Consider the following 12,479-nt stretch of genomic DNA (forward strand, 5'->3'; position numbering starts at 1 on the left):
ACTTTGATCATGATCTCATGGTTTGTGAGTTCAAGCCCCGCTTTGAGCTCTGTAATGACAGTGGGAAGACTGCTTGGGATTCTCTCATTTTTTCTCTGTCCCTCCCCAACTCTCTCTCTATCTAAAAAATAAATAAATAAAGCTTTAAAAAATGTGTCTCTCGGGGAGCCTGGGTGGCGCAGTCGGTTAAGCGTCCGACTTCAGCCAGGTCACCATCTCGCGGTCCATGAGTTCGAGCCCCGCGTCAGGCTCTGGGCTGATGGCTCAGAGCCTGGAGCCTGTTTCCGATTCTGTGTCTCCCTCTCTCTCTGCCCCTCCCCCGTTCATGCTCTGTCTCTCTCTGTCCCAAAAATAAACGTTGCAAAAAAAAAAAAAATTAAAAAAAATGTGTCTCTCTTTTTTTGTATTTTTTAATGTTTATTTTTGAGAGAGACAGAGCATGAGCTGTGGAGGGGCAGAGAGAGGGAAGCATAGAATCCAAAGCAGGCTCTAGGTTCTGAGCTATCAGCCCAGAGCCCGACGTGGGGTTCAAACCCACAGATCATGAGATCGTGACCCAAGCTGAAGTCGGTCACTTAACCGACTGAGCCAGCCAGGCACCCCAAAAGTGTCTCCCTTTTGAAACATAGAGACTAGATGATGGGTTTAGTGGAAAACCAATCCTCCTACGACAGTGGAGAACTAAAACTTTGGACTGTTGTCCTCTAAGGATAAGTGCCATCTGTATTTTTCTGTATGTGGATGTATTTGTGTGTAGGCTATTATATTTAATTCCTTGGATCTCAACTTTCAGGGCTTTCATCCACCCCCACTAGAGTGACATGACAGTTAGTCCTTTTCTTCATGGGAAATTCACAAATCTTTCTTTCAGTTAAACATAATACTTAACACATCTAATGGCTGTCTATCAAAAATAAAGGACAGAAAACTCTTTCTACAAACAAGGTACTCTCCATCTATAATCTAACATTCAAAAAGAAAGCAGGGAAGGCCATATCTAAGTATTTTATTTTTTCCCCATTACTTTGTCTGGGACTGAGAAGTTCAGAGAATCCATGGATAATGAAATTTTCTGGCATAAATGAGCATTTCAGATCATCTAAATCCAACTTTCCCTAATAATTTTGTCTCCAAAACCCTTGTCACTGTAACGTCTTCTTTATAAATATCTCATGCATTTAACAGTATTATTATCATCGCAAGATACAGAAATGATTGAGTTTTTAAAACTCTCCTTTTTTTTTTCCAACTGTAAAAATGAGGATCTTACAATATTATTAAGTGTACTCATTTTGATAAATTTCAAGGTATTTGTGGGGCACCTGGGTGGCTCAGTTGGTTAAGCATCTAACTTTGGCTTGACCTCGCAGTTCATGAGTTCAAGCCCCACATCAGGCTCTATGCTAACAGCTCAGATCCTGGATCCTGCTTTGGATTCTGTGTCTCCCTCTATCTCTGATAACAGCTCCAAGCCTGGACCCTGCTTCGAATTCCATGTTTCCCTCTAGCTCTGCCTCTCCCCCACTCGTGCTCTGTTTCTCTCTCTCTCTCTCAAAAATAAATAAACATTAAAAAAAACTTTAGGTATTTTACATATTATCTGTCATGCAGTCAGAGTTAAAAAAATAAAAGCACTTAAGCTAAATATATGACCAACGATTTTTCTAGAAATCTCAAATACAATTCTTTATAATATGCTTAATGCAAAGAAAAAATATATACTCCCCTTTTATAAAGTAGCACATGCTATTTAGTTATAAGTACTACTTTAAATTATTTCTTGTTCTATATTGTCAAGAAATAAGTTTAACTATAAAATGTTATCTTGTCATGCAGATCCAAAATTTATGTTAACCTATAGATTAAACGTTAACCCAGTAGGCAAAAACTGCCTTCAGTTTTTGAGTTATTTTCTCTTAACTTTTTGAGCTCTCTTTATAAATCATGAAAATGAATAATAAATCTTTTCTGATGAATTTTTATGAGCAGTTACTTAAAAATTACATATTACGGGTTTGGTAATTGTATTCTCACTAAAAAATTAGCTGTAACTATCTGTATATGTCCACTCTTTAGTACAGGTCTTTGTTGTACGAGAATCACTCTGCATAATAAATTACTTTGATTAAATGAATCTTTAGATTATCTTTAGAATAACTTGAGGCAAGTGTGCACAATGAGAAACCTTATGCTCGTCTTTGATTTCTTGCATTTGCATTACTGAAACCTCCCATCTTTAATCACTGAACTCTTATGGACTTTAGAGCAAATTTAAAGCAGAGGATAAAAACAATTTATAAAGCGATACAAATGGCCTCAAGTAATAAATTGTATTCCCATCTATATGTGATACTACATAGGCATATTTCGTGGATGGAATAAAACCCAATCCCACATGTTGAATAAACATCTGAATGAAGGAATGATTGGTGTATCCCAATTTAATTGCCCCAAACCACAGACATGTGAACTGCAGTTTTTCTTTCTACACCACAGATACTGTAATGGGATGCTCTATTCTCACCAAGAGCACCTCCCGTTTTTCCTGGTGGTGATCCCTCGGCAGTCCTCCGAAACAAAGAGCCTTTGGTACTATTACCATCGTCCTTTGGTCACATATGTTTTGGGATCATGTAGACCCTGCATGTAATGGCAGCTGATGCAATCAATCTGTTTGTAATACAGTATGAGATGTTGGCATACATCATTTCAAGATATACCTGTGTGACTGAGTTTACAGATTGCAAATAGGTTACCATGCTGTTGTTAATTGGTTGGCTCCCCCAGCCTTCTCCACTTGCTTACTGAGCCCCCAGCAATAGAAATCAGATAAAGATTGGAGAAGGAGAATGTAAAGCTAGTTCGGGGTCATTTAATTGTTTGACAAATCAGAGAAAATGAATTTACATGATGTTCTACCTGGCCAGAAATGAGAGAAGTAAGGAAGTGAGCCGTTCTCCATGTACATCCAGGGATCCTACTAACGACCGAGTTCTATGCCCCCCAGGTCAACACGTTGAAGCTACAACCTCCATTGGGATTGTCCTTGGAAATGAGGCCTTAGAAGAGGTAATTAAGGTTAAATGAGGTCATTAAGGTGGGGACCCAATCTGATGTGATTGGTGTCCTTTTAAGAAGAAGACCCACCAGAGATTCTCTCTTTCCGCCTGAGCACAGAGGAAAATCATGTGAGGATAAAGCAAGGGGAAAGCCATCTACAAACCAGGAATAGATCACCCAAACCAACCCTGACTGTACCTTCAGGTTGAACTTCCAGCCTTCAGAACTGTGAGAAGTAAATTTCTGTTGTTTAAGTCAGAGAATGGCATCGTGCAGTATTTTGTTATGACAGCCTGAGCTGACCAGTGCAGTCCCAAGGAGAGAGGTTTGAAGTGACTCCCGACACAACTCTTTAGAATGGCTAAGTGACAGCCCAGCCAGAGATTGAATGTGAGGCCTGTCTCTCCTTGCAAGTATGGGGGTGACATTTTGCCTCTGGCAGAAGATTTGACCTTCTAAAGCGTGTTGTGAATGGTTCCAGTAGGAGGTTGTGAAGCCTTTCCAGAATATCAACAAATCTAAAAGCGACTTCCTTGTCTGCTAATCCTGTGAATTCAGTTAGAGGACAGTGATTTGTTGGCTGACAAATTCTCACTGTTGTCAGAAACACTGTCAAGTTTAGGATTAAGAATGGGAGGTCAGTTCTTTACTGGGATACCTAGAAATGTACATGTTTGCTTTTTCTCAGTGCACCCATTTCTGTAACTGGAAAATAAATTCACTTCTTAGTATAAAATTATCTTGGTTCAGTCCTGTGTTCATGCCATCTTTGTTTTGTTTGAGAAGCCTGTAGAGTTTCTATGAGCTGGGTTTTATACCGAATATACCAAATGATCAAGAGACAATAAAATATCAGTAGGAAATATTAGGTAGTGTAAAATCGTGAAGACTGGGAAGAGGTTTTCCAGTGGAGCTGTGAGCAGGCCAGTTACACTGCCTCCTAACATGAAAAAAAGAAAAAAAGAAAAAAGAAAAAAAAAACAGTCTCACACAGGAATCCAGGTAAGAAAAAGGACAGATAGTACAGAGTAAAGTAATTATTAAAGAGGGTTATCCAAAAGTCAATTTAATTTAGAGTAATACAGTTTATATAGCAAAGATAACCAATCTAGTCATTGCCTTGACCTCACTGTTGAAGGTATGACAAAAATTCCTCCAGAGACGAAATGAATTTTAATATGGCCTATCAGAATATATACTTCAGAACCACTTAATCTTCAAGCCTTTCCTCTGATCAATTAGGGACTTATGAGGACCTTAAGCCTTATCCTTCATCTGTATCTCACAGTGTAGAAATAAATATTTCCCCCAATTGTCATGAATCTAAAGAGAATGGTTCTTTGAGAGGTTATAGTTGCCTAATTTCCACCTCACAGTTTCAATAAATTCAGACAAGTTATAGCTAGAACATGATGGAGAAATCTATCGAGAGTAGGCAAAGAAACTACAAAAAGAACGCATTTACTTATCCAATTTTCAGTGTGTTCAAAGGCAGCTACAAGAGACAAGATTTTTGCTATTGTTGTTAGGATAGTGGCAAGTGAAGGCAGTAGTCAGTAGGCAGAGTTTGTGATGAAGAATCAGGTATTGATTTTAATCCATAAAAGTGGGTAATTTGGAATCAATAACCGGGACTGCCTAAGGGAGCAGGGCTTGAGGAAGCAGAGTGGGAGCTCTAAAAATGCCATGACTTAGCCACAAGGAACCCGAATCCAATTTCCTGGATAATTGTCACCTGAGAGTTTTTCCAGTTTCAGCTGTCACAAAGATGGCAATGTCGATGGTTAGGCTACCAGAAAAATGGAGGAGAGATCATGACAATGGAAAACCCAGTTTTCCTTGTGTTGCATCAGTGGTAATAAATAGAGAAGAGAAATCTTGAGAAAATAGTCTATCAAACTGCTAATGGGGTGCCTGGGTGGCGCAGTCGGTTAAGCGTCTGACTTCAGCCAGGTCACGATCTCGCGGTCGGTGAGTTCGAGCCCCGCGACGGGCTCTGGGCTGATGGCTCAGAGCCTGGAGCCTGTTTCCGATTCTGTGTCTCCCTCTCTCTCTGCCCCTCCCCCGTTCATGCTCTGTCTCTCTCTGTCCCAAAAATAAATAAACGTTGAAAAAAAAATAAAAAAAAAAAAGATTACTGGGATTCCAAGCAATAAACTCAAACTACAAAAGTGGAGGGAAAGCACTTGCATATCTGAAACAACAGATTACTGCATCCTGGGAACTGAAAACCAAAGGAAAGGAAAGACTATGAGTTTATTTTACACATTTTATCATCAAGTGTTAATGAATTAGTCTACGTTCATTTTTATCCAAGAGATTGTCTTTTACGCCCTCTACACAATGCAATAAGCTCTCAGGATTGTGATCAGACATGGTCATCTATTTTTGTTTGAATGAAACATCCTCAGGCACCAGTGTGAATGAACTATGTACTTACCCATTCTTTATCGTTTAAATATGATATGTCTTTTTTGCTCATACCCTAGAAAAATAATTACAGCTAATGTCCTCCTGAAATTTCTAGGAGTATTATTAAGTATGACTTCTGGATGTATTACAGGATAAATTAAATAAATGTTTTCCAATAAGACACAAAGGTTTACAAACTCTATTCCGTGTTTTAATGACCCCTCACATGCATTGATGCCATAGGCATCTTTATATCACAATCTCACTCATATTTCAAAGCCCTGCACCACTCCTAAGGCCTTTATAAAGCATTTTGTTGCTTCATGCTGCTGGTAAAGCCTGAAAAGACTGGTTTTACTTTTTTTTCTAAAGTCTCTCTGCCCTTAGAATAAATTTTACACGTTCAAAAATTTACTTTCTCACTTCCAGAATGGCCATGTAAGGATTTCAGCAGACCCTCTCCCCCATGAAGCAACCATTTCACTGGTAAAATTAAAATTATATTAAAAAATAAAATTCTCTGCAATTTTTCCTAAAACATATAAAATGAAGAAATGTTTATTTAAGAAAATCTATTAAATTGGGCACCTGGATGGCTCAGTCAGTGAAGCGACCCACTTCGGCTCAGGTCATGATCTTGCGGTTTGTGAGTTCAAGCCCCACGTCCGGCTCTGTGCTGACAGCTTGGAGCCTGGAGCCTGCTTCCGATTCTGTGTCTCCTTCTCCCTCTGCCCCTCCGCCCCTTGTGTTCTGTCTCTATCAAAAATAAATACATGTAAAAAAATTAAGAAAATCTATTAAATATTAGTAAGAACAACAAGAATCTTCTCATGAGCATATGTGTATGTGTATGTATGTGTGTGTGTCTCTGTGTTTGTAACATAGGACACAAGATCTGTGCTGCCTCCACCTTCATACCCAGCTCAGTGTGAAGGAAACTCCACGCTACGTGCCTGTGGCCAAGACAAGTAATACTTTCTTCTCCCAATACCCAATGTAAAGCTATGGTTTTACTTTAGGGGAGGTAGGTAGCCAGTATGTCTCATCCTCCTCCTTAACCATATGTTACAGAAGTTCTATTCCAGGTACCTGTGGCTGAGAGGACTGGCGTTTCTTCCTCCACCAAACCCCCATTCGTGAAACAGAAGCTGTACCCCAGCCACAGAGGGTTGAGAATACTGGGAATTCATAGGTTTTGCCCCAGCTTGCTAATAGACTGCTGGATGAATGATGAAAGAGTCAAATCACAAAGACCAAGGGCTACCATCCCCACAGGACCCTCAACCCATAGAGCAAGTGTATCTGCCTGGAAGAAGGCCATCGTGCCCAGGTCCAGTGTAATGGCATAGATGTTCTACCCATAGGTATGCCATGCTGTAAGAACAGAGATTTCTGGAGCTCTCTTTAAGGGGACTGACTTTATCTGGCACAGAGCAGGCAAAATTTATGCCTAAAGAACACCCTGACAGTAAGCAAATAAGGAGGCTAGTAGCCCAAAGGTAGCACTCGCAACAAGAATAGACCAACTCAAAGTTTGGTAGAGAGAACGAGGGAAAAGATACAAGTAAGAAGTCCCCTCCTGAGACTGGAGGAAGCGTTAGAGATAGGCAACACCTTGCTCTTGCCAAGTTATCCACTTTTTTTTTAAGTTTTATTTGTTTATTTGAGAGAGAGAAGGAGGGGCAGAGAAAGAGGGAGAGAGAGGATCCCAAGCAGGCTCCATGCTCTACGCTGAACCTGACATGGGGCTCGACCCCACAACAGTGAGATCATGACCTGAGCCGAAATCAAGAGTCAGACACTTAACCAACTGAGCCACCCAGGCACGCTGAGAGCTTTTATTCTTAAATTAATATAGAAAATAGAAGATAGCAAAAAATGTTTACAAGACATGACAGCATATGTTGAGTGCTAAGTACCATGTATACTGGTAGAGAAAATACTACGTTACTTTCCTTGCATCAGACTTTGCACACAAGCCTGAGTCTCATGGCTACCAAGATCCTGAAATCATGGAAAAATAAGTGATAATTCTAAATTCACATATATGAAATATAATGGGAAGGTAATCCTTCATTAGATGAGAGATTTCAACAAAGTTTTGAAGCAAAAGCCCCGGTTTGCTAATGCGTTGGACGATACCTGAGAAGGTAGTTGATCTGTCCTGCCTAAATTGAAATGGGTGCCGTGGATTTTGGAATCCTAGATTGAATGAATCCTCCTTCTGGCAACTCCAGGGTATCTTCACACTCGTCCCCTCATGCAAAGCTAGATAGCTCATAAGCTCTATAATTCTGTCATATCCGGAACTTCTAGGCATAGGACTCCCATTCATTCCCTCATTGTAAAATACAAGGGGACACCCAAAGTGTAACATATATTTGAAGGAAATCATTAAAGAGAAAATATTAAGGTAAAAGAATGTAAAACTTGTACCAGAGGTCAGAGAGCACTGAAGCGGCACAGAGTATTAAAAAACATGACCATGCAAAGCATTTTTAGGGTGGTGGAACTCTTCTGTACGATATGGCAATTAGGAAATGTAGGCTTCAGTATATTTGTATACAGTTTGTAATTGTGGGTATCTGGCATTATCCTCTGATTGACACTCATTGAACTTTATAGCACAACAGATAAAGTTTCTGTTGAAATATTACCTGAACACAAGCCAAAGGCACAGAGACTTCAGTAAGGACACACGACAAAGAACATTGTTTCCAAGAAAGAAAGAAAGAAGAAAGAAAGAAAGAAAGAAAGAAAGAAAGAAAGAAAGAAAGAAAGAAAGAAAGAAAGAAAGAAAAGAAGAAAGAAGAGAATGGGACAGGATATGAGAGAAAAGGGAAGACTCCAGGGCCAGGAATGATTCTAGCATGTGAATTTAAATGGAGAGGTGATGATAACAGAAAAGACCTAGAAGAAATAATTAATATACAGTAACAGTAATTCCTGGGTGGTTAAAATAAGTCACATGTAGTAATAACTTATATGTGGGTACAAGTAAGTTTTTATCAACTGGAAAGAGGTATGGCCCTTCAAATGGAAAGGACTGAATAACAATAAGGATATAAAAAAAATATTTTAATGGGCCACACTCAGACATATTGTTATGACATTTAACACAATAAAACAATGTCCCAAAGGCTTCTAGATAAAATAGGATAAAATGAGAATGCAAATGTGTTTGTTAAAAGATGTCTTACAGTAACATTGAAGCTGGTATTAAGCTAATATTTCGAGTTAGCTCAAAGGGTCTGTCTCCACTGCCCATGATCCACCAGCAGAAAAGGGCACACGAGTTTCTGAGGAAAAATAGTTTTGAACATGTGCTTCAGCTTAAGCATTACTAAACTAGGTATTCAAGATGTTGTTATCATAAAGAATCAATGCTTTTCTGTTTCATACACCCTTTCACAGGACACTTGAAGATACGCTTCAGCTAACTAAGAGCAGCTGTCACAAAAGTGAAACACGTGGGTTATAATAACAGTTCAGGGGAGAAATCTCAGGGTAGCCACTGTCAATAATTCTGGCAAGTATTTTATTTGGTCTGAATTAGAATACCATTTCGGAGGCCTCCGTGACACACTTTTTTTAGGATAAAAATGGAATGATTTCAGTAAGGTATATAACATCAACAATGTTGTAAAACATCCTTAATAAGGTGAGTACAAAAAATAATAATAATCAAAGCAAAAAATAATTTTAGAAAACTCAGAGGGAAACTAACAAGTACACAATGAGAAAGAGAGAATGAGACGTCTTTATGTATGTCAGGATGCTAATATGTCAATTTATAATGGAAGAAGGTAAGAGATAAAAATGAAGCAATGAGAAATATAGGTGTGTGTATGTGTGCAATTAGAGTGTGTGTGTATGTGTGTGTGCTACATAATGATGACAGCCAAAATAAAGAAAAAAAAAGGTTAGAGATATTACCACACATTTGGAAAGGAGAGAAAAGGGGGTGAGGACATTTTAGCAAGTTATGTTTTCAACTTTCATATGAAAAGCCATAAGTAACTTAAGGTTAATGAATTTTAAAAAGTCACCAAAGATATTATTGGCAGTTAATTAAAAGACGCTGATCCATTGCCTGTGAATCCCTAGAAGAATTGCAAGCTCTGCTAAGGACTTTGTGAATTCCGTTTGAAACACTCCAATTGAATATAGTCTCCTCTTTAATTTTTTTTAATGTTTATTCATTTATTTTTGAGAGAGAGAACACAAGCAAGGGAGAGACAAAAAGAGAAAGGGAGACACGGAATCCGCAGCAGGCTCCAGGCTCTTAGCTGCCAGCACAGAGCCCAACGTGGGGCTCGAACCCACCAGTTGTGAGATCATGAACCCACAATTGTGAGATCGTGACCTGAATGGGAGTCAAACGCTTAACTGACTGAGTCACCCAGGTACCCCTGAATATACCCTTCTCTTTAATGACCCAGGACAATCACAGGGAAGCTTATCCCTGACAGAGAAGGGGCCCTGAACACCCTGGAGGATGGTGGAAGAAATATCCTTGGAGCTAGTGGGTAAGAGGAATTCGAGGAAAATTGGTCCCTGCTGTGTTTCTGTCCCATAATCAATACAAAGGCTTCTTCCATTTAAGAGAATTACTTTGCCAGTTATCAAATGGGAAGTTGATGTCTTTGAAGAACTGGAGAATAAGGGTTTAAATTCTTGCATAGCAATTTGACAGAGCGAGTTTGCGTTTGTTGAATGAAATAATGAAACTTTTGTTTGTAATTGTTATGTTTTCATTGATCTTTCTAGTGCTATAGTACATAGAAATATCAATCTATGATGAATTGGGAGTAAAAGATCTTGTCTCTCATCATAGGCAATTTCAAAAGCACTGCTTTGCAGCATAAAGTCACCATCTGTCTTTGGTCTTTTTCAAGTTCAAGTCACTTGTGCTTAGAATGATGGCTGCCCTATACCTGTGATGCAAGTAATCTTTTAAGTGAATAAATGAAGGAAGGAATGTCTCAAACAGGATACAGTTAATAAATATTTATTGAATGTTCAAAAATTAAAAACTGGCTTCCCCTGGGGGCAGGCAGGACTGGGAGACCAGATTGATGAAAAAGGGGACTGCCTTTCATTGTAGTCTGTTCTTATTGCTTAATTTTTTACCACTAAAATGTGAGCAGGAAGGAGTCTTTTAAATGGAGAAGAGAATTTCTCTGACTGTAGAGATGAAAAGGAGTCTACTGAGTACTACTTTTATCGTGTGGAAAGAGAACATATTTTCTCTAAAATACAAATTACAATTATCACTTTTTTTTCAATTAACTTTTATGGTGTTATCTATAACCTCCCCTCGAAAGAATCTCACAGTCAAAAACACTTCTTCCCCTCTGAATCATGTCTTCTTATACCTGTGTGTGTGTGTGTGTGTGTGTGTGTGTGATGCTATAGCATAACCAATGGATTTCCCAGATGATTTCATCATATCTGCAAGCTTCTCATAGGCAGATGCCACGTCTTTTTTTCTTTCATGACACTCTATGACCACTAACGTTTCTGAAATGGAAACTTTCTTCAAAGATCAGTTGTGGACAAATCCAGAAAAGAAAAAAAATATATAGCAGTCTCCTGTCTTCTCTATGCTAGTATCAGGCACTCCAACATCACCTGCCATAATTTTGGACTTTTAACGAACCAAGAGATTTCCCCTCTTCTAAAGAATATGAGGACAGGCTATTTAAGAGGCACCGTTATTTGATCAGAACACTTCACGAAACAGACTGAACAAAATAGTACAGAACATTCATTTGTTGTCTGCTGTTATTGCTAGTTTTGTGGTTTGGGCTGATATGTATCAAATGTCTACTATGTATAGGATTCCATGGATCTTAATCATATGAAGAAGAAAAAATGAAAGCACCTATTTCTGAGCCTATTTTCAACAAGATGAGAATCATCTGGAAGAAACAGCAACCACCATATGAGAAAAAAAAGCCAATCATCTTGCAGAGGGATTACTAACCATTGTAAATATACCTTAGAAAATGTAAATTTGAGCATGGGTCTCTTCAGGCTCATTCCAATTTACCATTTTACCCTCTTCCCCTTTTTATGACACTCAGGAAAAAATTGCTTCCACTCTAAAAATTATTGTATTATACGTTTATGCAACATGAAAAAATGTTAATTCTTCAGGGAGATGTTCCCTCAGGCCTTCCATTTGATTTCGAATTGGATGAAGTGAATGACAGTATTTCATCATCAAAACCCCCCTGGGAAGGTGTTTTGGCTTGCCTAGTAAATCGTGGATGTCATGTTGATTTTCTTTTTATTACTCCACTAAAAGATGGTATTGACTCCTTGTGAAAATTGGGAATGAAGAAAAATAAACTATAAAATGTCTGCCCTTAATCTTCTCTCTTCTCAGTGTTAAGAAGCTACAAAGAACTAATATAGTTGCAGGATGGTTGTAGCTATGGTTACTTACCCCAACTCCTGACATTTCAAAATACCTACCTAACAATACGGGCAAAGACTAAGGCAAAAGTGTAGTTACTCCTACTGAACTTGAAAAACTATCTTCATGTTTTTTTGCTATGTTTTATTCTTCCTATAATCCATAAAATACATTGTACAAAGAGTTTTCATTTATGATTGAAAGACTAGAGAGATCAAGCCACTCATCCGAGACCACCCAATCGGTAGAGTGGAGATACTGACCTGGTATCCCGCCTTCTGTCTCTAAGCCCCAGCTTCTTCACAAAAACATCAGGATGCACCCCTGCAAGTGAATCCTTCCTGTTACATCATTCATAGGAATGTTGTGCTTTCAAATTGCACAGTTCATTTGCTGTAGTTATTCTCTCTGGCTGTAGTGAGTCTTCAAGTTCCTGTCTTGGCAGTGTTTCTGTCATTTGTATTTTCAATGGATTCTGTGTCACTCGCTCCCGACATGGAAGGAGTGCAATCTTTCAAACCACGGGGTTTGCTTCAAACATCTCTTGCCTCTGCGAGATCCTGCAGCTGGATTTCAAATCAAT

Source organism: Prionailurus bengalensis, chromosome C1 (genome assembly GCF_016509475.1).
Source record: "Prionailurus bengalensis isolate Pbe53 chromosome C1, Fcat_Pben_1.1_paternal_pri, whole genome shotgun sequence".
Taxonomy (NCBI): Eukaryota; Metazoa; Chordata; class Mammalia; order Carnivora; family Felidae; genus Prionailurus; species Prionailurus bengalensis.